This window comes from Macrobrachium rosenbergii, chromosome 27, assembly GCF_040412425.1.
Source record: "Macrobrachium rosenbergii isolate ZJJX-2024 chromosome 27, ASM4041242v1, whole genome shotgun sequence".
Classification (NCBI taxonomy): Eukaryota; Metazoa; Arthropoda; class Malacostraca; order Decapoda; family Palaemonidae; genus Macrobrachium; species Macrobrachium rosenbergii.
In genome coordinates, this window is record NC_089767.1 from 18,998,785 (window position 1) to 19,024,180 (window position 25,396).

General features: G+C 37.5%; 1 long non-coding RNA gene across 2 annotated transcripts; it reads left to right on the top strand.

The window, feature by feature from the left end:
* Positions 1-5,098: 5,098 nt before the first annotated feature.
* LOC136853457 (uncharacterized) lies at positions 5,099-23,604 on the top strand. 2 transcript variants are annotated; one of them, XR_010857467.1, is made up of 4 exons: positions 5,099-5,231; positions 14,805-15,004; positions 16,528-16,667; positions 20,189-23,604. It is a non-coding gene; the product is annotated as an uncharacterized lncRNA (long non-coding RNA). The 2 variants fall into 2 exon arrangements; XR_010857466.1 differs by lacking the exon at positions 16,528-16,667.
* Positions 23,605-25,396: the final 1,792 nt, after the last annotated feature.

Consider the following 25,396-nt stretch of genomic DNA (forward strand, 5'->3'; position numbering starts at 1 on the left):
GAACTTTTACTCAGGTTTTATATTATCATTTTGGTTTACGTCATCTGTTTCCATTAACAAAAGAATTTAGTATATATTCCTAACGCCTTAATATGAAAGTAGAAGAATGAAATATCTTTTAACAACTGTAACTATCACATTCTTTGTACTAAAAAGATTCCAGTTCTTATTTTCTTTCCTGGCTATGCAGACGACACTACAGCCAACACATGCTCAAGCATTCCTTGCAAACTATTATAATTTACTTGAACAATTTCCTTTTTCTGCCCACGTTTCCTATTTTAAATTGAACATAATTCAAACATGGGTCACTATTATATATGATTACATTTTTAATGTCTGTTACTCAGTAAACATCCTCATAGATCTTTCAATACTTTTACCAGCTTGTATTCATTCACAAAAGTAAACGACTCAATAAAGCCACATCGTTTTACATGAAATGTTTTATTCTGCTATAATGCTTTAGTAAGGGTTAAATACGTTATTTATATGAATAACTATTTTAAAAATGAAATAAAAAATTATGATCATCAAGAAAGAACATGATTTGAGTTTTAATGCTTCCGGACAAGAATGTAACTCATGACAACTGTATCGTGACGTCAGCAACTACATCGGTAAACGTCATCGGCAGTATAGATAAAAGCAACCAATTACTGTTAAGGACGGTGCAGCCAATAAGAAGTCAGGAATTTCCTGACATAAGGGGGCTTCCTTTGGTTTATGGCTTGCTGTTTGAAGAACCTGTCCAAATGCCATCAAATGGACTTCCAAACGCTCCGGCTATTGAGGTGCGCCTTTGATAAACTACCTAAATGTTGTCAAATGGCCTTCCAAACGCTCTAGCTATGGAGGTGCGCCTTTGAATAACCTTGTTAATAAGAAGAATCTTAAACTTTGGTAGAAAGGATTCACTATTTTTCAATAATTTAAAATACCCTAGTAACAATCATGATTAGTAAGTAAGTATACCTTAGTTTAACCAGACCACTGATTCCATTATTTTAAGTACTGTCGTTCATTTGTGAAGAAAGGATGTTTTACATTTCTACGAGATTCCTGAACTAAGAAAATTATTTCACAACTTTCTACCCCAGTCGGTGCTCTTTCAAAATCAAACGCGTGCGTGCTCACACACAGACACACACACATACACACCCACAAACAAACACAGTCCTTGACGCTGGCTGGCACTTTTCGAAAGCATCGTTCAACCTCTTTGTGCGAAGTGATTGGAGGAGAGCAAAGTCCTACAAACAAAAACTTCGCCTGAACTTGGTCAGACGAGCAAACACAATACTCGTTGTTTATTGAAGCGTTTTCCATCGCGGCCTTTTTCTCTTATTCACCGGCCACACGACTCTGCGGTCCGTCTCTGTTCTGGTTTTGGATGCGCTTTTCTTGCCCAGTTCGGGCTTCGTCATTTGACTGTTCTCCTCCTCCTCCTCTTCCCCCTCCCCCTCTTCTTCTTCTTCTTCTTCTTCTTCTTCTTCTTCTTCTTCTTCTTCTTCTTCTTCTTCTGCTCTTTATAATAATTTGAAACTTTCAGTCCTTCACTAAGTGATTAATAATAACGCGATTTCTCTCTTCCCAAGGCAGGGTTCTTTTTCCTTTTCTTTTTATGACTCAAAAACTTTCAGCCATTCACTAACACGATAAATAATAGGATTTTTTTTCCTTTCTCATGTGACTTCTTTTCCTAAATACATGGCTGTACCAACTGACAAGCTAATTACTTCTTTTGGCCAAGAACTCCAAGTAACAAGAGGTGAGACTTTTCTCTTTCTATGTTTGTGATATTTTTAGGTTTGTCCTTTTAATAATTCCTCAGTATCTCAATAATTCCTCAGTATCTCATGTTGATATAAGTATTTATGGCTATAAACAAATGTTTTTCCCTTAATCCTCTACTTTTATTTATCTACTAAACGTTCATGTTGTCAAAATAATAGCAAAACGAAAAAAAAGATTTGAAATCGTATCGGTCTTTCAATATGTATTTGGTCAGCTCACTGCTTCGTAAATATGAGTAAATATTTTGACATGACAAAATAAAAGTTGTAGTTAATCACTGTGGCTTATATAAAAGGATTTATTTATTCATACATTCATTTTCCTTTCGCCTTTTGACGTCAACTCAAAAACCAACTCTCTCTCTCTCTCTCTCTCTCTCTCTCTCTCTCTCTTGCCCTTGGCAAAGAAGGATTAGGAACTGTACGGCCTCTGCCTCAAAAATGCAGTATGCATTTGTTGACCTACATACTGAATTGAGCCGCTGGTTGTTTATCGATCTTCTGGGTCCACCTAGTGAGGGAGGAGAAAAAAAAAAGTGATCAGTGTTCCTTTAAAATTTATATTATGTCATGATTAGTAAGTAAGTATACCTTAGTTTAACCAGACCACTGAGCTGATTAACAGTTCTCCTAGAGAGGGCTGGCCCGAAGGATTAGATTTATTTTACGTGGCTAAGAACCAACTGGTTACCTAGCAACGGGACCTACAGCTTATTGTGGAATCCGAACCACATTATAGCGAGAAGTGAATTTCTATCACCAGAAATAAATTTCTCTAATTCTTCATTGGCCGGTCGGAGAATCGAACGCGGGCCCAGGAGAGTGCTTCCGAGAACGATACCAACCCGTCCAATGAGGAACTATATGTCATGATTAAAGTTGGGCAGACCTCGACGAGGTAGTCCTCACCCCATCGGGGTAAAACCGTCCGTAATATTTTCTCTTGATCTATCTATCCCTCTGTCTATCTAATCAGTTACGAAAACCGCTCTTCCGTTATTTTTACGGCATTATTTCCCTTCTTGCCTAAATTTAGGAGAAATATTACCTGAGCCAACAAAAAGTTAATGGCGCATTTCTAAGGATAATCTGGAACAAAAGAGGTTTTTATCTGGCAACACTGCTCATCCGGATAACGACTGCACAGTTTTAGGAATTTCACTTGATTTATGAATGTTCATTTAATCGGCCTCCGACTTCAGGGAAATATTTTAGGAAACGAGTAAACAGTACCAGCACGAAACTTGCTTGTACTTTGTGTTTTTGCTTGCTCTTTCCTCCCGTTTGCATATTTCCTTCTTCGACAATTTTCTTTTGCCGGTTAATCCTCCAAGAAACAACAGCACGTTACGTAGTTTTCGTGTTCGGCTCTAATGGGTAAATATTTATCTTGGAAGGCTGTGTTCTTGCTATCAGTTGCAGGAACTATTTTGTAATTTACTTTCATAATTCACACGAAAGCACTTTCACATTCACAAGCACACACACAGTTGTGTGACAAGGTTTAAGATAAAAAAATGTTTTATATGGCCCATGGATCTATTCTAGGCTAAGCTTACAATATCATTGTGTTAGGTTTAGAGGTTATTTTTGTTGAGAACCATCACGGTCTTATAGGTATACACTGTGAAGCGCACTTTTAGAGTAAGTAGCCTATGCTGACAGAATAGTGACTGGTTTGGTGCAAGATTGAGATTGATAGTGGGGAACGGTATACTGAAGCTTGCATAAAATAGTGCCACGTGTACACCAACGACTTTTTGTAAATACAAATATTGCGCCTCAAATTTTACTTGATATCGAATTCACTTTAACTTGAGATCTTACTCTCAAAAGGAGTTGCAACTGATAATGCGGCTATATATTAAACAGTTATAATGTCAATTTAGTGTTTGTGCTAAGTTACAGGAGTATGACTGAAGTATGTACTAGTTAGTGAAAAATGTCCTTTAACTTTAAGTTAGCGTAGTTATGGTTTTCTTTTATATTTTATAATTTCTAGATTTCATGATTGGCTGAGTAGGCTAAGCAAAATAATTTTAAGTTACAGCTTTGTGTTTTAAAACATTGGGAACGAATTGTGTGTAAATACTAAAACGATTTATATTCGGAAACCCAGCTGTAACAAGACTTTTCCAAACGGCTGCAGAGGCTTGCGTTGTTTTTCACTCTCTGCTCTTAAACTCCAGCCTGGACCCAAGAGTCTCCGTGACAGGTTCCGATTTCACTGTCACTTTTTCAGATGCCGGGCTCTTCCTGTTTCTTAATTCATCGCTACCATGTATATTCTTAAGTTTCTGCTTTCATTGCCTGCTGGTGTAATGGGATAAAAACTGTCCTCAGTCTGATAACAAACATCGGTCAGAATCCTACGGGGCACCTTAAAACTCGTAATTACAAATAGGTATTTCATTATTTTGTTTAGTTATGTTTCTCTTTTTTTTTTTTAAATCGCACATACCAAATATCTACTAAATGTGCTTCTTAAACCAAACTGCAGCAGAATTGTAAATAAATTTGAATAATTTCAAGTATTTTGAAATAGATAATATATTTGATTAACACTAGAATTTTCTTAACATAATTAAAATTAATAGCTAATTTTTATGCACCGAATATTATTTGATCAACCATATTTTTTATAGATAATAATTGTCTATCCGACACTGGCTCACGATTTTTTTTTATTTGAGCCAGTACTTTCTGTATTGTTATTGTATGATAAACTGTAGGCCCTAGTAAAAAAAAATCTGCCACTGAAAATTGTAAGTTATTGGATCTATCTCACTACACCATCGATCTTTAAAAAGTATGTAAAATATTCTCGAGGCCTTTCTTCAGATAAGTCATTTAAACATGGCGTCTGTTTTTTATTGCATCGACCGAGTTTATGCATATTCGGCACACAAATTATAATATATATATATATATATATATATATATATATATATATATATATATATATATAGTGCAAATAGGCCTTTGTTCAAGGAAATTGTAGAAATGCCGGTTTTAAGTGTGTATAGTAAACACAAAAATGTTAGTTTTTATGTATACAGTACATAACGAGTTATGTTGATTCCTAACGCTGCTTATCAAAAAGGCATAAGTGATAGGCAATGGAAAAAACTCTCAGGAAAGTAGTTCCGCTGACTTATGACAACTTCTAGTGTATGTTATTTCCTTTTTTTATAGTTATGCGAAATTAGTTACCGAATTACTCTTCAGTGCTTGCTATTTCCGTTTGAATATATAAACAGAGGACCTTAAGAACAATTTAATCAGCAATGAATGTTTGTAATTTCCTGTCCATTGTATTCTGCCGCTGTAGGTGTTACTTTGTCGGTCCTGGCAGAAGTGGTCCGTGGAAAATATTTCTCCAATTTTCTAGTGGTTTCACGCCTTTTTGGTTTTGGGGATCCACATTTGTCCAAGGTTGGTAGTGTTAGTTTTCCCCTCATAAAACCATGCAAATTGAGAAAGCTCAGCAATTACTCTTCCTGAAAATGTATGGAATATCCTGTATTTTTGTCTTACAGCCCACATGCCAAAGGGAAAAATCATGCAACTTGTTTTACGAGTTAAATAATAATTCACCGAGAACTGAAATGATGTTTGATAGGTTATGAAAATGAAATGATTATAAGAACGCTGGCCGAAATGCTTCTAATAGTGTATCTGCCCCATTGTATAAAATAGCCTAGTAGGCTATAACGTATTTTTTGAAGTATGGACCTACTAAAAATGAAGGCTTACAAGGTATGGGTAATTTTTGGGAAGACTTCGGCCAGCTATTTCCGAAGACTCCAGCTAGCCATTTTTGCATGTGGTTTTTCATACAAAAATGGCTAGGAAATGATAGGGCACTAAAAGAACCTGAAAATACCAACCTAACGTAACCTAGGCTTGTTTACTGGTTACAATTTTGCCCAATTTTGGCCTATTAACTATGGAGTGGGTGGGGAGCCGGTATTGTTGTCTTACCTTATAAGTCTTAATTTGATTCATTATTTGGTAATTCTAAGCCCGCTGTCCGTGGTGAGGTAGCCTATGGCAGTTGACGTTTTTCTATAGAACTTTACCTGCTGAACAAGAATTTCAAGTAAAATTTTGTCGGTCGGCTGTAACTAAAGCGTAATTGACACTTGAAGACTGCACACCGGTACCGTGGGTCCCCTGCACTGGCGCATACAGCTCAAGGGTAAATTACAGTTTAGCTGCAGCCGACAGGCAAAATGTTACCCTAAACTCATGTAAAGCAAGCAAAGCAACACAGAAAAACATCAACTGCCACAGGCTACCTCATCTGCACACTAACCGTTGCTTGCGATCGGGGCGAAGAAACGTAAACGGTAAACAAATCTGCCATCTTGGGTTACGTAACCACTAGGGAGCCATATGTTCAGCAGGTGTGGGGGTGAAGGTGGGGGTACTGCACAAAAGGTACAAATTGGTAAAGTGACGTAGGACTGTTATGTAGAAACATGGCGGTAAATGACAGTTACCCAAAAAATAATAACGCTCCTACATGAAAAGCACTAAAACCTAATAACACCAAAACACAGGTGACCTAACTACCTAATAATAAAGAAAGATAGTTTAGGAACCTTACCTTAAAGGGGTGGAGGGTACAATTCAGCCGCCGCCTTTACGAATGCGTTGAGCCTCGTCTTCGGGTCATCAAAGTGGATTTTAAAATAGGCCACTGCCAAGTACCCGACAAAGTTGTACCTCCTACAGCCGTACCCAGGCGTCGTCTCAGAAGTTCCCTCCACCTCCTCTCAATAGTATTTGTATGAGCACCAGTTACTGGGTCCACAAAGTTCATGGAGTGATTGACAGTTAAGTGTACGTAGCCTTTGTCCTTCAGGCAGTCATAAGCTCTCCAGCAATCAGATACAATAGTTGTCCCCGGTACAATGTAGTCCTTATAACTAAGGTAGCAATTGACACAGGTAAGTGGCAAATTGCCCTTGGTTACAGGCTCAGAGGAGCGGGAGGTTCCGGGGGTGACATCTGCCATTGTGGTGGGTTGAAGAGTGAGTGAACTGTGCCGGTGAACTGCACTGGAACTGGGTAGGAAGGATGAAGTTGGGGGGGCTAAAAGTGTATTTCTGCTTTCAGTTTTGGGGTGGCGGAACGGTGCTGCGCGCCTTATCCGCATTTTTTAAAATAATCTGGCAAGCCCGTATGCTCTGGCAAGCGGTAATATTGCGCTGCGCGCGACCAACCACAGGGCTTACAAAATATGTAAAAAAAAAGGTTTCTGTTAACGTCACTGAGAGAAAGTGGTAGCAAAACGTCCTGTAAGACCCTTCTCCTCCTACCCCATATACATGCTTCAGGTGTCTGCCGACAAATGTAAAGTAATTTTGTAAGTTATTTATGGTAAAATCATGTTGCGAAGAGACGTCAATATATTTGTAAACGGAAAAGTACTGGAAGAAGGTTGTAGGCACAAGCTACAATGAATAGAAAACTGTTATAAAACAGTTGAGCAAAAGGAATACATGTAACTGAGTTTATGTATCGCCCAAATTCTCCACCTGGGTGAAACGTAATGTTGGGGTAACGTTGCAACGTGATTGGTTGGGTACAGCCACCTGCCAAAAAACACAACTACTCTCTCAGTTGGAGGCATTGGATGAACCGAAAGCTCCCCTGTAAGACCGCGTATGCGTGACATGACCTGGAATCAGCAGTAGTAGTGATATGTGAAAAGTTCCTATTTAACGGCTCGCGCTATCCATTTATTCCCCCTTATTTTTACGCTTGTTTTTCTTGTTCCAAATGACATATATAACTGGAAATACAACAATAAGTTGCCCAAACCTTTTCCCAAGTTATTTACCCCACCTAGAACCCCGGATTCCCAACGGGCCCCCCCTCACCGTGAGCTATTCTCGAAAGTGTTTTACCCACCCAGGTCCCAGATTCCCAACCGGTCCCCCTTACCGTCGGCTACAGTTCTAAGGTAATTTACAGCTTAATTACAGCCAACCGACAAAATATTACTTTAAATTCTTGTTCAGCAAGTAAAGTTCTATAGAAAAATGTCAACTGCCATAACCTAGCCCACCGTGGACAGCCGGCTTAGATCTACCCATTATTTTTTTTTCTGTTAAGCATTTGCGAAGGTCATGTATTGGGATGAAATTTGTTGTTTTGATGTGTTTTACCCAAGAAAAATATAAATTGTAATGTGGGAGGTGGCTGGAGTCTTCCAAAAAATAACCCATGGTAAGACTAATTTTGCACTTATTCTAAGTAGGCTACAATAGTACCAAAATCTTTGAAAATTAATGACAGCTGGATCACGTAAGTTTTACTTTGATTTTCACAATTAAGTTGCACTAATTATGGAAAGCTGCTTAACTTTTTGGTAGAACTATAGGGTAGCTCCGCATCGCCGGTGGCACTATAACTTGACTATTTCTACAGTTTTTTGGTTACTAATTATGAATTTACCCTTCATTTTTGGTGCTCGAGTCTAATTAACCTGTAATTAACCCCTGAAGTCCATCCAACAAGGGGTTACCATACGCGATCTTCACAAGACAGAGCACGGGTACGTCTGTTTCGAACGGTTTGTATCCCATCCGGCAAGTGCGATAACTTGTTAACGTATGGGTACCCAACCCCCCCAGGCCAGTACTAAACACGGCGAAGGGACATTCCATTTGGCTGACAACAAACGGATGCACCGCCAGTATCAGAACCCCTAAAAGAGTAGAAAAAACCAGTTGAAAAGGTAAAAACAGGCACGGAGCTAATATATAGAATTACCCTAATCAATGTAGAAAGGGTGTTTATAATGCAGTACAGCTGAGATAGGCTAATTTGAGAAATTGTAATAATGGTAAAACTATAGAACAACTCTGCACGGACTATTATCTTGGAAATTGATTTTTCATATACTTTTACTGCTGGTGAAGGAGGTTGTGTTGTTTATTGCCGGTGAATTATTGTTAACCTTATATCTTGCTCCAGCATGGTTGGGGACCCTTTGGGAACGCAGGGTTTTGGGTGGGGGAAAGACCGGACTGTCATGTTGCTGTTATGGAATAGTTCCGCACATACGCAAGTCATTTGGGAGCCATATGTTCAAGAAGGGATTGGCTAAGGAAGCCTATTATTAAAGGTATTATACTAACCTAACATACCCTAACCTAACTAACCTAGTAGGCTGTTACTTAAATGCCCCCTGGACCACCTGGTGAAGGAAACTCCACTTTCTGCCAAAAGTTTCCCAATAACACTGCATGTGCGAAAGCATTCCAGGATGGCTAGCATACAATAATATATCAGTTCTGAGTTTAAGTACAGGTTATTTAAGAGTCAACTGCCAAAAAACAACAGTAAATTTCTGATAAGCAACCAGAATACTATAGAAAACGTCAGTTTCCAGGTATTATTACAGTTTCGGTCAAATTCAGATATTTATTTTTTTTACTTATTCATTTTTTAGATGATCCATACGAAAAGCTTACTAGAATCTTGCACAAATTAATGGTTACAGAGGCAATGTAATGTTATTTTTTAGGTAAATGTTACGTGATGTTATTTTTTAGGTAAAATTACAGTTTCGGTGTTGACTGGGTTACAATTTTGCCATGTTAGCTATGGAGGGGGAGTGGGTATTGTCTTACCTTGTAACTCGTACTTTGATGGGGTAACAATAAGGAACAATATTCATCGGCAAATATCTCCGTAACCATTAATTTGCGCAAGATTCGAGTAAGTTTTTCGTATGAATCATCTCAAAAATGAATGATAACAAAAAAATAATACATATCCGAATTTGACCAAAACTGTAATAATACCTGGAAATTGATGTTTTCTATAGTATTCTGGTTGCTTATCAGGAATTTACTGTTGTTTTTTGGCAGTCGACTAAATAACCTCCTTCTTCATCTTCCTCAACTTTTCCTGCGGCTATTTCTGTTCCTCCTTCTAAGGTGTTCAGTGTGGGTTCGACTTTGGTCCCGGGTCATCATGGAGTTCTTCCTCTCTCTCCCTTAATCAATGTGACGTCAGCTCCGGATACCCGTCCTGGTGTGGCATTGGTTCATCTGGCATTGGGTGGATCAGGTGTTACATCATTGTCGCTGGGTGGTGCAGGGTTTGCACAGTCGAGTGCGTCTGACTCGAATTTTATTGTCGGCTTTAGGTGGTACAGGGTTTACGCAACCGGGTTACGGTTGGTTCAGGTATGATGGGGACAGGTATGTCAGGTGTTGGTCTCACACATCCTGGTGTAGCAAGTTCCTGGTTATTGGGTGCAGCTCTTGTGGGTGGTCAGTCTGTCTCTTTTCCTGTCCCGGTTTGGTCAGACCAGTCTGACAGAGAATGCTCTTTTGGAGAAGAGGAGCCGGTACCAGATATAGGTTTTTTCTCCAGCGAATATAAGCGGATGGTGGACTTCATCCATTCTGTCTATTTGCAGTCCAGGCTCCAGAGGAACCTACACAACCAAACCAAGCAATGTTTGAATCGTTGCATGCAACTAAACCAGTAGTCTCCCAAACATCAAGTAAACCAGTCTGGTTTGGCCAAGTTGGGCAGGTGTTGAGGGAGGCAGACTCTAGGTTAGTTTCTCTTTTTGGGTCGGGTAGACGGGATTCAACCTTGCTTCCTAATCGAAAGTGGTTCTATAGGGTATGGGTAACCCTTCTGCTGGTGTCAGAGTTCCTCTCAACGAATCCGTTGAGGCTCTTCTCTCTCGGGTTCCTTCGTCGAATCATTTGGTAGTGGTTACATCTTGTAAGGCTTGTATTTTGGAAGACACTTTTCACAGCCAGTCTGAGGCCTTGTCCCACTCTTTGTGGATGTTGTCTGGGTTGTTGGGGCTTCTCAAACAAGGTGGACATACTCCCTCCGATCCTGTACTGTTTGACAACCTCATCACTTCGGTTTCGATGGGGTTGGCATACCATACTAACATTTTGGCTGGCTGTACAACGTTCTTTGGCAAAAAGAGGAGGGACTTCTTTTTAAATCATCATCTGCCTCACTATCCAGATATACATAAGAGCGTTCTGTTGAGGGCGCCTTTTTGCGCTCTGCAACAGTCTTTTTGGAGAGGAGGATGTCTCCTCCATGGTCAATTTCATGTCTTCGTCATCAGCAGTAGCGTCACAGGAGGCTATGATTCGTGTGGCTGCTCAGGGTTCAGGTGATGTGGCCAGTATGACGAACTTTGTTGCTTCTAACTCATGTCTCCAGTGTCAGCAATTATGCATCGTCAAGGTTACAGGATGTTGAAGTATCTAGCCCTTGGCTTATCCTTGCCTCCTCTTTAGAGGAGCTAATAAGGGCAAGGGACTTCTTATTGAATCTATGCAAGATACTAGGAATTTGTTTAATCTTCGCTAACAGTTGCCTGGTCCCAACACAATCTATAACCTTTCAGGGATAAGGAGTCTCTCTCTTCCTTTGAGGTTTTTTTTCCCAACCCTGGAGAGGATCCAGTTGGTCCTTCAGGAAGCAGAGGTGTTCCTGTCCAACAGGGAACACCCGGTACCAGTTTGGAGAAGCCTCTTAGGGAGAATGTCTTCTCTCTCTTTCTTTTAATTCCAGGGTCTCGTCTCCTGATGCGTTTCTCTTCATGTATATCTCAGGAATCGCTGGGACTTCCGCAACAAGAACGCAGTTATAGTCTGGAGCAGTTCTTGTGTTCATCTGTACTCAGATGCCTCAGATCATGGCTGGGGAGCAACCTTAAAGGAAACCCAGGCTTTGGGCCTCTGGAGGGATCGAAAACAAGAGGAGTCAATAAATCTTCGGGAATGCAGGGCTGTAAAAGAAGCCCTCAGGTGTTTTTCAGTCCTAGTACACAACAGAGTAGTGGCTCTGTTTTGTGACAACGTAACTCCATGTTGTATCTGAAGAACTCCGGGGGAGGGGGTGGGATCTAGATCAACAGAACTCAGTACTATAACATAGAGTCCTGAGAAGTTGCAAAGAATGAAAAGTGTCTCTTCTTCCCCAACTTGTATCGAGGAGTCTCAACGTACTGGCCGACACGTTAAGTCGCTCTCATCAGGTATTGGGGGGAGAGTGGACTTTGGCTCAGGAAGTAGTATGTCAGGTTCTCCGGAAGTGGCCAGCATCCGTGGACTTTTTCGCGACGAGATTAAACCATTGTCTTCCGATTTATTTCTCACCAGTGATGGACCCCATGTTGATAGGTACTGTTGCGACGTTACAAAACTGGAATCATGCAGCTATATGCTTTCCACCATTCGGTCTCATTCTTCAGGTAATGAGGAAATTGCGGGCGACTGTCAAGACGTCTGTGACTCTAATAGCACCTTGCTGGCCCTGCCCCCTTGTGTTTCGGAACTCCTAAGCTCCTTACGGAAGTTCCGATGTTCCTTCCCATGTGGAAGATCTTCTCAGACAACCACTTTTTCACCATTATCATCCAAACCCTCGCATGCTGAACCTAGTTGCAGGCGACTGCCGAGTGAGCAGCTAGACAGACCGGACTCTCTAAAGCTGTGTCTAGACAGCTTTCTTTCAGCTTGAGAAAGTCAACCCATAAGCTTTACCAGGTCAGCTGGTCCATGTATATAAGTTGGTGTCATAAGGAAGGTCATTCCATCTGTAGACCTTCCATAGCCAAAATAGTGATTTTCTTTTATTCCTTCGGAAGGTTTCTTTCGGCAATTGCTGGCTACCGCTCAACGCTTAGCAGTACATGAAGCTTCCATCTTCCCGAAAATTTCTCAGTGTTCTTCTTCACCTTCTTCAACCTCTGTATTACCCCAAGTGCACAGTATTCAGAGTATGGCCACTTCATCTTCCTTTCTAAGGGATTGTTCGGTGTCTTCTATTTTGGAGGCGACTACTGTACTTGGAAGTCCGTCTCAATGTTTACTTCCTTTTTTCCGTCTCAATGTTTACTTCCTTTTACTTAAGAGACGTTCAATTCGCCTCGTTAGAGGGATATTCTCTTAGTCCGTGTGTAGCGGCTAACTCTATTATCTAGGGTGTGTTCATTTAGTCTTTAGAATCTGAGGCAGCAGTAATAGTATAATCGCATGAACTTAGGTTTAGTACGTTTTTAAGTAGCCTATCTTAGTCTTTGATAATTTCCCTACAAGAGTCCAAGGGGGTTCTCTAGTAGGTTAGGCTCTTTCATCTGCGCTGAGATACTTCGCTTGTCAATCATCGGGCCTTATCTGGAGGATCAGTGGGTCGGCACACTGCTTCATTAACCTCCATACATGAGAGGCTCTGAATAGCCACATGGGAGGTTCATCGTACGCCTCCATACATGAGAGGCTCTGAATAGCCACATGGAGGTTCATCGTACTCCTCCATACATGGGAGGTTCTGAAGAGCCACATGGGAGGTCGACGGACCGAGACAGTACTGACGTGACTGATGATCAAAGTACTCTCTAGCATGTTTCTTCACCAAAAGTATTGATTGATATGGTGTGTGTATGACTAAACAGGTATCCTATGCAGAACAGATCAGTGAGCTACCATCTCTGCGGTTGTAAAAAGGGGGCATGCTGCAACCTAGATGTCTCCCTCCAGCATGTCTCTTCACTGAAAGCATTGATTGATATGGTGACATACATTTACACATAGTAGTTTGATAAGGAGTTGCTTGCTTATTCTCCGTTGACAGGTCGGGCTGAATTAGATTGATCCTACCTCCAATAAATTTTGTTAATTGGGCTAATTCAGGTGTTCAGGGAAGTGTATTGCAATATGAAATTTTCATAATAAAACTAATATTGTAATACAGTACTTAACTGAACACCTGAATGATTCCCACCCTCCTCCCCACTTCAATTTTTGATAGTGAGTGACTCAGTTGGGGATGTCTGCCTCTGTCAGCCGGTATTTGCAGCAGCGTTGTCAACGGTACCTCAGCCAACTCATTTGACAAGATTTTTTTTGCAGCATTGGTAATGCTGACAGTTAATTAAGTGGGTAAAATTATGGGGATATAGTTCAGGCTAGTCAGTGACCAGGGCTAATTCAGGAGTTCAGGTAAGTATTACAATATTAGTTTTATTATGAAAACTTCATATCTGTGATGTTAAAAGTTGTTGCTCATCTAGTAACTTGCTCTTGCAGATAAGGTAGTATAATATGCATGTCACACAATACTTTTCTTAGTTATTAAATGCTCTCATGATGGAGAGTTTTACAGTAGGTAAGGATTTGATAAAGTAAGTCAAAACTTGCAAATCATAACATTATTAGATAATCAGTTTTATATTGTGCTCCCAGTTCATGGTTCACTCTGAAGGCTGTGCTGTACATAATGTGCTTATGCTATCATAGAAATATATTCTTTTTAAACAAATCTCATAAGGTTTCATTTCAGTACAGCATTTCTTGTGCAAAGCAGAAGTGAGGTTTAACAATCATTTGCTGTTTTAATAAAGATGAAATTGTTAGTACAGTATATCCCCACCTTGTAGCCCATAAATATGTAGACAAGCATTGACACAATTGAATTTTGTCAATATTTTATGGAGCCTACATTTAGTCGTGACAGTGTTGCTAAACATATTTTATGAATTAACCACATGTAAGCATATGGGAAGAGCATCAACTAAAGTCACTGGTCTTTGGAAACTGAATATTAGTGCAACATCTAAGTCATAGAGGCTGGAATGTCAGCTTTTTACTGAAGAATGATGGACTTTGTGGGAATCATAGGCTCATGAATCAAACTTCAGCTGATACTGCAAGATAGTTGTGATTATGAAAATGATTTTCAAAGGTTACGAGCAAAATGCGTCAGAAAGTTTTATTTAAATTTTGATGTTTACATAACTAGACTTCCATTAGCCAGTGCAGTATAATGCAAGGACACAGCGTTTTTTGAAAGGCCATACAGTATTTAAGATTGGGAGTGTCATATCTAAGGTCTAGAGAATACATTGGATAGTACAATATGCTGAAAAGTGTCTAGTGTATTTAGTAAAACCTATTATTTTAAAATAGTAATGTACTTAATTTTGATAATCTCTTTCAGGAGCTTGATCTGAGGTTAGCCTTGAACTTGGAGATTTTGGAGGACTAGTTATAATTCTGCTGTCATTGTAAGAACAAGCTGGTTATATGTCTGCAGTCCTATATTGTAAGGGCAACCTGGTTGGAATGCTACTGCAATTTGTAGAAAACAAGAAATATTTCAAGAAACCAACTAGTTGTAGTAACTGGAATATTTTAAAGGTAAGAATGAAAGAATTGTTAAAGTGTAAGTTTAACGACATTCTCACGAGAGGTAAATCATGGATAGTCATATTTCAGGAGCAGAAATGCATTTTTCATTAAATTTTCTGTCAGACTATACATTCTAGGTTTATATGATATGCATGAGTAGTAAGTCTTAATATACTGTAAAGAGTTAAAAATGTTCTATTAATGTTTTACAGCTTTTATATATTTAGTGGCAAACTGAAAGATCTCTTAAGAACTAAAAGCAAACTTGCCTAGATTATTATACAAAATTAATGGTTAATGGGATATTAACATAGTTGATCGTATTTTTCCCTCCAAAGGGTGTGCACTTTCAGTTCAGAATGATTATAAAAAGTTCGGTTACTGTAATTCATTGAGAATTATGACCAGATAGTTGTATATTTCAGTTACCTTTCAGCTAGGAAGGTTGATCTCTTATGTGTGCTTGTGAGCAAATGTTAGAGTACATTATATGGTGTCTCGATAGTGTAAGTTGATAGCTTTTCCAATAATAAAGTGGAAAATATAGGAGAGCAAGGTCATTTCACTTGACCAGCAGAAATAGAAGACTGGATCTTTAGTCCAGTTATGAATCCTTGAGAGCCTCTTCTGACAGGAAATTACCACTCAAGACATTTTTCCTTTAAGCCTTATCATCTTTCAGGTCAGTAAGTGAACTACACAGACTATCCTGTGGCATTAAAACACATAAGGGGTTGGGGGTCAGTAGCTAGCCTTCGAATTTGTCCCGGAAGTCATGGCCAAGACTCAAAATACCTCCATCCACAACAACAGATATGGTCTTTCTTCATCCCTGTTAGGGCACTGGGTAACCACCAAAAAAGAACTCGGCACCTCAGACTGAGTGGTCGAAGATTTGTTGTTAGTACAGGCCAGATCAAGCAAGAAGTGTCCAAGAATACTGTCTCCTTTTGGCTTCGAAAAGTAATTAAACAAGCTTATTTTGCTTCTTCAAATCCAGAAACCAATTCAGTATGTGCAAGAGCACATGATGTCAGGGGTCTAGGCCCTTCCATCACCTTCAAAAAGAACTGTCGGTTCAAAGGATCTTAAAGGCTGGTATATGGCTACACCAAACCACCTTCACATCCTTCTATTATGGGACGTTGCCCACAAGTCCTTGGACACTTTTTCCTTGGGTCCCGTGGTGGCTGCTCACCAAGTTGTGTAGCTCATTCAGTGCCCCTAGCAGGGCAGTTTGTATCTTTCCTAAGATGTTGGTTTTGAAAGTGAGAGTGAATGGGTTGACTGGTCTTCTTCCTCTCTCGTTCTTTTTTCTCCTCTACTGGTGGACAGTGGAGAGAAATTATCCATCATGCACTGGAACTGGTTAAATACAGGTGAGTGTAGAGCTCCTTTCCATTAGTGTTACTTGATTGTTCATACACAATGCAGACTATTTTGGAAGCAAGTCCCTTCTTCTCTTACAAGGGGAGAGAGGCAATTACGACAAACAAGGCTGGTGGCTAATGTAGTTTTGTTGTCTCCGACAGCTGAAGTTCTTTCTTTCACTACAAGACACAATGTTACAATTCAGAGGCCTGTGACTCCTTCCTATGTCCCTCTTTGGCCGGGAAATGAGCCCAACTGAACCTCCAGTCAGTTCTGAGGCTTCCCTATCCTCCCTCCAAGAGTAAGTCTCCCTTATGTTAAGACTGGCGATTTGTATTTTTCATAACTAACAAACCTGCGGTCTTAACATACACTGCCCACCTCAAGCCAACCCCTCATATTTTACCTGGGCTAGAGAAAATTGACACAACACTTCTGAGATGGGGTATGGGAGGTTGGCTCCTCCTCTTTCTCACCGCTATGTTGGCCATCTCCCAATGCAACCAATTCCTTGTAACCTTTTTTTTTTTTAACCAGACTCCAGCTGGCACTACAGAATTTTCCCTAATGTTAACGACTGCAGGTTTGCTATGAAAAGTACAAATTGATGTTAAAAATTTTCATTTTTAACATGCCGCAGTTAAGTACAGCTATACAGCCTCAATGTAACATTGAAATTAAATGAACAGCAACTTTACTGACAGTATTATTACTTAGATCTTTGGGCTTTGCACGCTTCATGATGAAAATAGTTCTCACAATTGATTGCTCAGTATGTATACGGTATTTCTTGTGTTTTTTAATTAAACTTAAAAGTATATAAAAATCAATATATTTATATGAAAATTAATATATTTGTTTATTTTTGTAATGTAATTGTGTTCCATGTAGATTAACTTACAGCACATGAGCACTTTCCTACTCTTCCCCCCCCCCATGTATTTATTTGTTTTTATATTTTGGGTACAACTGTTTGTTTAATTCAAATTTATTCATTATGTGTAAATCACAAATTACGCTAGCTTTGATGTAGGATGTGTTTATAGCACACTCAAATGTGGCACTTAAGAATGTAGAAATTTATGTTTTCAAAAACTAGTACAGTATAGTAAAGTGGGGTAAAAAAAGTGATTTTCCACAAAGTTGAAAATAATTGTATTTAATTATATTTTGAACATAGTATGTGTGGTATAGAAACTGTAGCCAATGACTCACAATATGCAAAAGTAAAGAGAGAAATAAATCTTATGGTTCTTCCAAAAATTTAAAAAATATAGAAACTTTTTTTCCCCTCCACGTGGGGTAAAAAAAGTGCCATGATGGGGTAAAAAAAGATAGTCCTCATTTAAGGCTAATCCATAGCCTAAGCATTGTAGAAATAGGCTATTAAACATGAAATAAGGAAAGATAATGTTCACATAAATTTCTGGAAAGAAAAGTGCACTCCTTAGCGTAAAAAAATATGGATAAGAGGCCTGTATCACAAACAAATAAGAGAACTAAAGAAAAGAAAAATGGATCCTCGACTAATGACAAAACATAGCTTGTTATAATCTGAAAGAGCAAATGCAAATAATCTCTGATCTTCTCTTTATACATTTCTCATTTTTCTTCGGCGAGGGAAACCCTTGTCTTTAATTATATTGTATCTTTGAACTGCCTCATTTTCTTCTTCAAATCGATACCACTGTTTCCCTTTATATCCAAATCAAGAATTGGTGTTGCAGGTCCAACAAACAAAGCCCTCACTCTGACTATTGCAGTGTCCTCTTTTGGAGGCCATCCCCACCTCACTTGTTTATTGTCACTTGAAACAGCTTTACGCGACATGAATTTTACTTGCACTTTAATTGGGGGATTTTCATCCTCCAAAATGTCAAGCACTTTCCCCCAATAGTGGATCTTTTCCCAGTAAACTTCATAAAACTCATCTAGCTGAATATCTGCATAATGAGAAAGCCTTGCTGCTAGGTTTTCATGATTCAGTGAACTCTTCATAATAAGTGATAGGGTATCCACATTAGATTCGTCAAGTTCTGACTCAACAAGCTTGGACTCATCAAATTCTGTTTCTGAACTTGAAATCTCTGCATAGGGCTCATCTAGCTCTGAGTCAAAGTCCTTAATAATTTTCCTTTTGGTAGGCTTCTTCTTAGACTGCTGCTTAGCTTTTTCCACCTTAATAAAGTCAGTGTGTGTAATAATTTTGGCATGCATGCTAATTCGACTTTTCTTTTGCAGGTTTATTGTCCTTGAATACATCATTCATTTCATTTACAGTTAAATAATGTAAAATGATACCTATAAGTTCATCTTTAGTTGGTGCTAGTCCCATTTCTGACATATGCCGTAGGTACATTGCAAACTTTTCTTCTAACTCACGATTCAACCATGTACTTCTTCCTTGTTTCTGGAGAGGCATGTTTTCTCTAGTCTTCTTGATACGCTGTGAGAGCATTGTTGGGGACAAGAAATATTTTTTAGCTGTAGTTTTAATGTGCTCCTTGTTCAACTTCTGAAATAGCAGCAGTAATGCTTGCATCAGTGTAGAGTTTGGGAGTAGGCTTGTAAACACGAGGCATGGCTAATTCCTCCTTACTGATTTACACTAAAACATGCAAGAGAATTCTCTAGAATGTAAACAAAGCATGGCAGATATAGAAAATAGGATTGATATATGTACAGAAAATGGGTTTAATGAGAGAGAATGCTACATAAAAGTAGGTGGGGTAAAAAAATGCCCTTGTGGGGTAATTAAAGTGAGGCACTGTTTTTACCCCATTGCATAGGGACAAAATGGGGTAAAAAAAAATCCCCTCACTGTGTCATAGCCATAATAATCTGAAAAAGCTACTTAAATTAATTGAAGAATTTGACATCTTGTTAATAAGATCCCTGAGTTTCAAAGGAATCCTAGCTATATATGGCATTCACTTGAAAAAAATATCCAAAATATTTTTTGTAATGGGACCTTTTTGTTTTGACTTCAAATATTCACTATTAATTCTCTGTTATACCTATAGTCTCTGTTTTTGCACGCAGCCTTCCTATGATAATAGAGTGCAAGATGATGTACTTTGGGAAAGTGCTGAGTCTTTGGATAAAAAAATTGGGAGGTCACAGTTTTTACCCCACATACCCCCTAACTTTTTTTACCCCACTCTATTATAAGGTAGGTAGTTAAAGAATTATGATGGAATTGGTTTGTCACTTGATTAATGTGACCTCAGTGAATGGATTACAGAGGAATCAGTTAGTACTGGAGTATGTTATGCTAGGTTAATCATTGGGGTAAGTTAGGACAACTTAGTGAATAGGTTAAGGTAGGATACATTATCCAATGGATTATGGTAAGATACCAAATTTGTTATTTTGTTAATTTTAGATTAACTTGGGCAGCATATGGCAGTCAGTGTTATTAATCACTGGATTTAGGTAGGATAGGTGTCAGTGAACAAAGATAGCACTGGTTACTCAGTGAATTAAGAATTAAGGTAGCATGGTTTTTCCAGTGAATTATGATAATTTTTTTTATTAGTTAATTAATATAATTAGTTGTAACACAGAAGGTGCTTGAATACTTATGTTTTGTTAAATATAATATTGTCTGATTTGATAGATGTTCTGTAAATGTTATTGTTGCTCTAAAATAGCGTGAAAATGATTAGTATAATTTTACCAAATCAGATCATGCAGATTACATAATAATTTTTTATGATTTAGAATGTGGAGAAACCATTTCATTGGGATAATAGTCCAAAGCAAAGTTTGAAAATGAGGATATAGCATGACTGTCAACATTTCATATTTTTCTTTCTACAGTTTTGAAATTAGTCCTAACCTCGGAGAAAATCAATATGGTCTGATCTCAGCATGAAGATACATTACATTACAGATATTTGCTGAGACCTATTGGATTAAGTGCCATGAAGAGTTCCTAGTGGGTCAAATTGAAGATCTTCTGCAGATAATATATTAACTATAACCTAATTTGGAAAGAAATTTACATCTTGGTTTGTGTTGTTGGTTATGCACAGCAGCAAATGAAGCCTTAAGTAGCTGCTGATTAGACTTTACTTTAGTATATATGTTGTACTTGCAAAAATTATCAATATTTGATATACAGAAAATAGGAATACTGTATTAATATCTTCATTTTAGGACTATTAGCAATTTGATGTAATTTTTGTAACATTCCCATTGTGCAAGTTATGACGTTCATAAATTTTATCATAATCCTTTTAGATATACACAAAATTAATTCTGGAAAACTACACTATTGAACATTTTAGTGCAATAATTCCCGTATACAGTTAGATTAAATCCTTTAAGCATTATTGAAATGTCTATTAGTGTTTCAGTATGGCAAAAAATCAAGGCTTGGTAGCAATGTTCAATTGACCCAAATTATTAATGTTATTTCTTTGTTAACTGTTATTCCAGTCGTCATTTTAAACTACACCTGTTAGTCACTAACTGAACTTGTTCTCACATCTGCTAAGTATCAAGGCGCTGAATGAAGTGGAAAATGATTCATTAAATTTACAGTAAATAACCACTCAGGCTACCAGAATTGCTTTGAAGTCTCATCTTTTAGTTTTTGGAGAAGATTTAAAATTGGAAAGGTTTACTATGAAGCCACATGTATTTTTTGTGTGCTTAGGTTTAAAAGATGCTGATTCCTACAAGAGTAGTACAAGTAGAATTAATTTTAGTGTATATTCTAGTTCCTTAAAAATTCTTGTTACTATGAAGAACATAGGACAAACATCCATTTTAATTAACTTTAAACTAAAAAATTACTTGATAATTATACCTGTTAGCCTTTAGAAGCCTAAGTGACTAACATTTAACTCTTAGCCCAAATTGAGAAGAACCGGATCTGCATTTAGAAGCTTGATAAAGTATGCTGCATTGATCATGAGTTTCTTGTTTTTTATTATGAAGAATGTAATTTCTAATTTGCATGATAGGAATTCATTTTACAAAAAATGTATTGAATAATAGTAGAAATAGTCATTTTTAATGTAGCAATTCGGGAACTGTTGCATGTGAATGAGGCTGAAAATTCCTTAGGTATTCTGTTATTTATGGAATTTGAACACTAAGGAATAATCGGACCTGAGAAAGGCAGAACAAGTGTACTGAGATCTTTGCCAGTTGAGTTTCCATAGGTTTTATTATCGAATTAAATATCAATTTCCTGAAAAACACATATTCCCAAGTGGCATTTTTTTTTTATAAAATTGTTTGTAAAATTATGTCCTTTAAACTATAGTACTTTATACTTTAAACAAGTTACCAAAACGTGCAACTGACTTTGAAGCAGTTGATATACATTCAGCTGACAACCGTGTTTTCATGTAACTGTAAACTTACCCATGTATACAGCTTTGTGCTGTACCCTTGCACTAAACTGTCATCTTATTCATACTATTTTTATAAGTTCTTATACCATATCTTTAAATATTTCATTAGATTTTAGTCAATATTAATACGTTTTTTGTCCTGCATATAAAACAAAGTTCATTTGTCATTTAACATAGATAAATTACCATGTATATTGTTTCATATGACTGCTACAAGGCAAATGCATATCTTACAGTATATAGCTATTGGTCAGGAAACTGTGTACCATCCTTTCTTTCAGCTATCACTTTTCAATCCAGTTCAGTAATTTTTGGGGGAAATACATTGTCATTTGGCAAATAAACAGGGAAAAATATCAGATTCAAGCACCAGAATTGGATGAAATATATTAATTGAATCCCCATGAATAGTCAATTGTTTTTGAATATTTACAAAAGTCAGATCATTACATCCACATTTATATTAACTATTAATAGTAAGATAGAGCAAACTGAGGAAGTAGTGCAGATTTTATTGGGCAGCTGTGAGCTTGTGGTGAGGCGAGGAGCCAAGGCTGATTAGGCAATTGTTGTTATCCATGTTATCCATGTTGGTAAATCCTGGCTACAGATTGTAAATTGTTCTCTCTCTCTCTCTCTCTCTCTCTCTCTCTCTCTCTCTCTCTCTCTCTCTCTCTCTCTCTCTCTCATGCCTTCATTTTCTCCAAGGGGTTGAAAAGTTTAATGAATCCAAAGGTCTCTCTGCCAGACATCAAATGGGCTACATTGATTAATTTTAAATTTCTTGATTTTGGTTTTCGTAACACTCGTTACTCATTAATCCAGTCGCCCATGAACATGCCAAGAACTTGTTTAAAGTAACCCTTTTTTTTTTTTTTTTTTTGCTGACTCCCTTGACAGTCACACACACTAATTATTCATAGCCGCAGAATAACAGAACTGCTTTGAAAATGGCATACACATTTTTGAGCACTAATTATCTGCTTGTTTTATATGGTGTTCAGTTTGTATGGACAGAAATTACTGAAGATTATGTGCTGCATATACTCATTTGTTGTATGTGTGATGTGCAAGGTCTTTAAGCTAATTAACTTGTGCAGTTTAAAATAGCCTGCAGTCGATAAGGTTAGACAAGTGAAAGCATAATGTTAGGAAAGAAGTTAGTTTTGAAGGAAAGGCATTCCCAAGGAGGGCGTAGTTTTAAGGATATGGTAAGGAAATAGTTCTTAAAGACTAAAGGAATAAATTTAAGGAAAGAGTAATCCTTATTCAAGGTTTAGAAGAGGACTAATACTAGGTAGAAGGCAGAAAAGGAATACAGTACTTTGTAAATGGAAGGCAGAATTGAATTAGTCTTGTGGAAAGGTTAGTTCTAGAGAAGAAAACTCATGTAAATGGAAGGAAGAATTGAAATAAAGTCTTCTGGAAAGGTTATTTTAGAAAAGAAAAAAACTCATGTAAATGGAAGGAAGAATTAAATTTAAGTCTTATGGAAAGGTTAGTTCTAGAAAAAGAAAACTCAAAGATGGATCACTTCTTCGATGAAGCGCTAAAGGGATGAAATGTTCTTAGGAAACCATTTGCAAAGTTCATTTCATAGAGAGTCCATCAGGAGAGAATATTTTTTAAGACAAGGTGCATATTAATTAAAGGCAAAACTAGGGATTAATTTGTAGAAATAATTACTCAATAGTACTGTAATAAGTAGTAGTAACACCTGAGAGAGCTTTATGGGTAAAAAATCACAATGGCTAAATTTTTCTGTACTGTAGACCACTGGAAGGGGTAGTGCCTGTAGCCATTACTTAGGTTCTTGGCAGCATCCCTTTGGCCTTTAGCTGCAACCCCTTTCATTTCTTTTACTGTACCTCCATTCATATTGTCTTTCTTCCATCTTACTTTTCACCTTTTCCTAACAATTGATTCATAGTGCAACTGCAAGGTTTTTCTCCTGTTACACCTTTCAAAACTTTTTATTGTCAATTTCCATTTCGGCGCTGAATGACCTCATCGGTCCCAGCGCTTCTCCTTTGGCCTAAATTCTATATTCTATAATATTCTGTACTGTAGAACCCTTGAAGGGCATGGGTTTAAACTCTGATTGAGAAAAGGGTGTGAATTTTAATTGGAATACTTAAAGAAGGATAGTTTTTAATGGTTTTAGTGAAAGATGAATATTTTGAAAATTAAATTACTTGTGATCAAGAAAAGAAGTTTTGACTGCAGTAGAAATCTAAGTCTGATTTATAAATTTGATGTCAGGATGATCTTTGGTAAAATAATAATTTTGTCAGAGGGCTGTTAAACAAGTAAACACCATAAGGTAGATTTTGGGAAAAAATCAAATTATGATTAGATGGCTTTTGCAGGAATCAGTTGGATAGGTTTTGTTCTGAAAACCAGTAGCAGCACGACTATTTCAGTGACTATAAATTGTTCTTATTGTCATTCCAAGAATTATTATCTTTTAGACTTAAATGTAAAGAAATATCTTAAATATGTGAATGTTGTGATGTCAAGATGGGTAATGTACAGCTTACTGCATTGGTTAAAGCTGAAATTGTAAGTAGACCAAGCAGCCTGATACAGGCAAACGTCCCTTTATTTATTCGACGGGTCCAAAGATATTTTACATTCCAAGGTTATTATGCTTTTAAAATATATTGATCAAGACTTGAAATTATTTCCCGGTTTAATTGAATGCATGTTTCCCAGGTTTTGGCAACGGATCGATGCCAATCCGACGGAAGAAATAATGTTCCAAAACAACAGAATAATAAATTTATTTTTTTTATGAAAAAATCTAAAAATTCAGTTTATAATCATTTTCAGTACACCCAAAAATAAAAATTAAAACCAAGGTTTTCTTAGGATTTTTGACAAATTTTTTTTTTTATGTTTAAAACTTTGAAGGCCCGTTTCTCAAAACATAACCCCCTTTAAAATAAACCCCTTAGACTGCCTGTAATTAAATTTGTATAACCATCAGAATGTTAGAGTTAAAACAAGCCGATTTTTAAAAAGTTAATTTTTGCATTTTTTTTTCTGTACTTTGTATTTCTGTAAAAAAAATTCATATTAAAAATAATTGAAAAATCAAAACTTCCTGATAAGGTCTATATCTTATGGCAAATTGTTAAAGGAAACTAGAGCTATTAATGACCTAATTACACCCATACCATAGGGATTATTATTTGATTCCCCTTGTTGCCTGTTGTGTACGGGTACAAATTACTTTAAGAAATCTCTGAAAAATGACCACGATTGATGCAAGCTTATACAGTGAAGAAATGTCTCATAGGAATGGTTTAAGTCTGTGAAGAAAACAAGGCATAGAATGGCCTAGCATCTGACATGAATGGTAGGTCATTTGAACATTTCATACAACTGCAGCTTCATTATCTGGATCAATCGTCTTTTAAGAAGTTAACTTCGCCAGCCACCTGAGACATTTTATGTGGTAGCCACTTGTTTACTGTAAATCCCTCAGATTATAGATCTCTAGTGTTTGTATGCATACAGAAAGACTAGCAAGAAGCTTATTACATTTCCTTCACATATCCATAGTTAGAGAGCAAAGTGCTCATTGTATTTGCTGTAGACAGGATGCATTTAACTGTTCACATAAGAAAAACCAAGAAATTTGAAAAAACAGAATATT